Source organism: Mastomys coucha, chromosome X, assembly GCF_008632895.1.
Source record: "Mastomys coucha isolate ucsf_1 chromosome X, UCSF_Mcou_1, whole genome shotgun sequence".
NCBI lineage: Eukaryota > Metazoa > Chordata > Mammalia > Rodentia > Muridae > Mastomys > Mastomys coucha.
In genome coordinates, this window is record NC_045030.1 from 124,425,776 (window position 1) to 124,430,921 (window position 5,146).

Genomic DNA, 5,146 nt, shown 5'->3' on the forward strand with positions numbered 1-5,146 from the left:
TTAATGAATGATGAGTAGAGGCCCTGAAAGAATATTTCTTAATATGTATTGAGTACTATTAAAGAGCTGAACAGAATTAGTAATTATCTTATCCAGAGAATCTAGGAGGTAAAATTCAGAAAAATATAAGCCTTTCATTGATATCTAACTTTGTCTCTAGACATTAGTTGAAGCTTTGATTCACATTCATTCCTCGTGCTCTTCCATTTGTTTTTCTTTGATGTATCTGGGTGATTTATAGGTAACCATGGCTTCCCAAAATGCCAACACAGAGTAAATAGATCTTCCTTCTCCCAGCTAACAACAAATGTCTTGGATTTATAGTCTTCCTTTTCCAAAGAGCTCAGAAGGAAGACATTGTGTTACCTAATTCATCTGCAGACCCTATAACAAGAAATAAAGACAGTACAAGGGACACAGCTAATGAGGCTGGGCATATGCCAGGCTGTAGCAAGTAGGATGTTAACTCTCTGCTCGAAATAAGATTCAGTCAGTATTACAATCTCTGTCATGAAAGCCTTTCAAGACAATTTATCTAATAGATTATTGTCAAGAATATTTGTGAGTCTACCTTTCCTGGAACTATGAGAGCCACAAAACATATGACCCTATTCGAGGTTTTCATGCCTAAGGTAAACAGATGGCAGATGAAAACACATGTCAAAGTATTCTTCTTTTTAAAAAAAGCAGTTTACAAAGAAACAGGCTTTCTTATGTCAGAGAAAAACAAAATGTATTTTATTATTTTATATGCACAAGTTTATGCTTGCATGTATGTCTGTGAATCACTTTTGTGCATAATGCCTACAAAGATCATAAGGGGACATCAGGTTCCCTGGAAGTGGAATTAGAAATGGTCACAAGCCACCATATGGGCATGGGGAATTAAACCTGGGTTTCCTGTACTAGGATCCAGTAGTCTTTACTGCTGAGAAATCTCTCCAGGCTGCTTTTTATGCCATTTCATACACACTTTATTTTGATTTATTATTACTTCCTCACCTGACTCTACACCTCCGACCTCTCTGTCTATTTGCCCTCACTCCTTCCTTTCACTGTACTCCTTTACTCCCAGTATCCCCTTTCCATTTCCATAGCTTATGCATTCTATTGTCTTCACAAGCCCTTTGCTTTAAGCTCTCCCTCTTTTTTCTCCACAAGTTTTGGGCCTCTTTGTGGTTCCCTGGCACTGAAAAATGACAGCCTTATCATAAACAATGCTAGCAAAACTGGATATACATATATAGAAGAATGAAATTAGATCCATATCTCTCACCATGCACAAAAATCAATGCAAAGACCCTTAATTTAAAACTGGAAACAATGCAACTGCTAAAGGATGTGAATATAGGCAAGACATTTCATAATAAAACACCCATAAAAGGAGAAATAATGCCAATTGACAAATGGGACCACATTAAAGTAAAAGACTTCTGCATAGTAAAGGAACCTATCATTAGAGGGAAGTAGCAGCCCTTTAAATGGAAAAAATAGCTTTACAAACTACACATCAGACAGTGGATTAAAATAGTGATTTTCAACCTTCATAATGCTGCTACCCTTTAATATATACAGTTGTGATGACCCCAACCATAAAATTATTTTTGGTGCTACTTTATAACTGTAAGTTTGCTATTATTGTGAATTTTTATGTAAATATCTGTGTTTTCTGATGGTCTTAGATAACTGTGTGGAAAGGTCCTTTGACCCCAGATGGGTTGTGACTCACAAATTTAGAACCACTATATTATATAAGGAACTATAAAAATTAAACAATAACAAAACAAAATTATCCAATCAGTAAATGGGTTGAAGAGCTAAATAAGCAAGTTTCAAAGACAGGAAAAGAAAGGAAGAGACAAAGAAAGTAAGAGACAAATGGCCAATAATTTTAGACCATTTCAACATCCATACCCATTAGAGAAATGCAATGCATATAAAAGCTACCATTTTTCTCACTTCAGCTAGGGTGGCTACTACGAAGAAAACAGCTTTCAACAGATGATAGTGATAGGGTATAGAAAGCAGAGCCTTTATATATATGTTGCTGGGAATGGAAACCAGTGTAAACGTTTCACAAAAAGTTAGAACTAGATAGAAGATTCAGCTACACTAATCCTGGACATGTTCTTAAAATACTCTGTATCCTCTCACAGAGATATTTGCATATCTTTACTTATCAATTCTCTTTTCACAATAGCAAGAAAACAGAATTGACACATGAGTGATAAAAATATGATACACACAAGCATATGGTAGAATTTTATTTAACTGTAAATAAAAGTAAAATTTTAAAACTTGAAGAAAGATGGATGCAACACAGAAGCATATTAGTGAGATAGTCCATGATCAGAAAGACAAATACTATTTCTTATCTCTCATATATAGATCCTTCCCTATACCTGTTAAACTATTTATTATTGGATTTATACAGACTTTACTTTTTTTGTAAGTAGTCTTCGTCTTGACCAATATTCCAAGTATAGTTTTGTATGTATTTTTGATTGTTTTCATATATTGCTTAAGGCATTTTGAAGGTGATTTGAATATTTGATTCCACTTATGTAGAATGTGGTATATTTGCTCCAGCTAAAGGGTTCTTGATTGGACACATTTATTCATGTACAAATGACAAAATACAACTCTCATCCTACTTAAAAAAATTCAAGCCTGTTGAAATATTTTATATACAGTCTATTTGTGAATTGCTCATCCTGCTTTCTTATGGGACATTCAACAGTATTCTTCCATGGCTTCAGCTTCAGCTCCTGCCTCTAGGTTTCTACCCTGTTTCAGTCTCTGCCCTGACTTCTTTTGATGATAGAATGTGATGTGGAAGTATAAGTAAAATAAACCCTTTCCTCCTCAAATTGTTTATGATCATAGTGTTTTATCACAACAATAAAATTCCTAACTAAGACTGAAATTGATACCAGGAGTATCAGAGCCCTGGGATGTTTACCAATGAGAGCTGCAAACAAGAAATGTAATGAGCTCAAAAAAGAGATTCATCTTGCAAACAGCAAAGCCAGAAGAGTGGAGCCATCTTAGCTCTCTGTCATTGGAGATGAAGCTACAGGATTTGGAATTTGCCTTGGTAGGTTTTTCCCTTGCTTTGGTCCAATATTTCCTTATTGTGGCCCAAGTACTCCATTTTGGAATGGTGATTTATATTCTCTGTCATAGTATGTTGGGAGGGCAAATTTGCTTCTTGATTTTATTGGAAATTACAATTAATAGATTGCTTTGAGTCTCAGAAGAGACTTGAACTTATATATTGAGATAAGAACTGAAAGACTCTGGGGACTTTTGAATGAACACTAAATACATTTTGTATTATAATATGCCACAAGGCTATTGAGGGAATGAGAATGGAATGTTTTGTTTTCAATAAGAGTGGCCCTCAAAGGCTCACATATTTGGATACTTGTTTCCCAGTTGTTAGAACTGTTTGGGAAGGATTAGAAAGTATGAACTTGTTTGAAGAGCTGTAGCACTGGTATCTGACTTTAGGTCTCAAAAGACCCATTCTCAGTCTGCTTTCTCTCTTCCTCATGATTTTTGTCTCAAGATGTGACCTCTCAGGTGCTGCTCCTGCCATCTGTTGCAATGCCATCGTGGACTCTGAAACCATAAATTCAATGAAATATTTATTCTTTTATATTTTTCCATGATCTCAGTGTTTTGTCATAGCAGTCGAAAAGTAACTAAATTGAAAAGTAACTAATTGAAAAGACACCACTAAATGACTGTGTGGCATATTCCAATCCATCCTGCACTGCGAATCATGTCCAAGTCATTCAGTTATCTGCTTTCTGTACCTTTACATTAGTGTATGTTTTCTAGAGTTCTCTATAAACAAATTCATACAATCTTTTTTTTATTACTGAGTGGTGTTCTATATTGATACCACATTTTATTTATTGATTTACTGACTCACTAAAGTCAAACATTGTCTCAACATTTTTCTACAGATAAATGCACCTATTAATGTTGTACCATGGGCAGGCTGCTGCTGAGGGCTGGAGCTCTCTCTCTTTCCCTGCAGCTGAGGCCTGTGGGAGGGGCACACATTAGTTAAAAAGGAGGCAATGTATAAATGAGATAACGTATTATACGAAAGAGAAAATAGACCAGTCAAGTAGAGAGAAGAAAAGGAAAGGGAGGAGAGAAGAGAAGGAGAGAGAGAGAGAAAGGAAAGAAAAGCAAGCAAGAGAGTGAGAAGGCAAGTGAACAAAGAGCAGGAAAAGAGAGGAAGATGTCAAGAGAAGAAAAAAGAGCAAACAAAAGAGAGAGGAAGAGGGCAAGAGAGGAAGAGCAAGAGAGGAAAAAAAGAAGGGCAAGAGCGAGAGAGAGCGAGAGAGAGAGCAAGAGAGAGAGAGAGAGAGAGAGAGAGAGAGAGAGAGAGAGAGAGAGAGAGAGAGAGAGAGAGAGAGAGAGAGAGAGAGAGAGGGGAAGGGGACAAACCGCCCTTTATATTGTATGGGGTGTGATTATTTGTCTTTGTGGGTGAGGAATTCCTGGCTGTGGCCAGATGACTGGGGTAGGGTTCAGTTAGAATGCTGGGAGCTTGGGGCATTGTCTGCCTGATAGAGCACACATCTCCTGCAGGGGCAGCTGTGAGGGGTTGTGACTGAAACAGGAACCAAAGACTCAGGAGTTATGGACCATCTCCTTCCATCCCCTGCAAGCAGAAATTGCCCACAGGAGCTCCACGACTCAAAGCCAAATACTCGACTGAGCTTAAGTTACCTGAGCAGACCACTGCCCCACACTGCCCCACATATTAACATTATACGTATGGTCCTATAAATATGTATTTGCATTTCTCTTGGGTAATTACTTAATAAAATGTTTGAATTACTATGCTTATATTTAAAAAGAAATATAGCATATATCATAAGAAGTTACTACTGCTTTCCCAAGACATTTTACATTCCTGCTATCAATGAGAATTCCAGTTATACCACATCACTAACATTTTGAATTGTTCACATTTTTATTTTATTTTGTATGAGTAATTTTAATATGAATTAGTAGTAAACCACTATAGTATAATTTGGTTTTCCCTAATGACTGTTATGTTGAGCATTTCCTCATATGATCAGTCATTTGTACCATAATATTTGTTTTGGTTAAAATCATT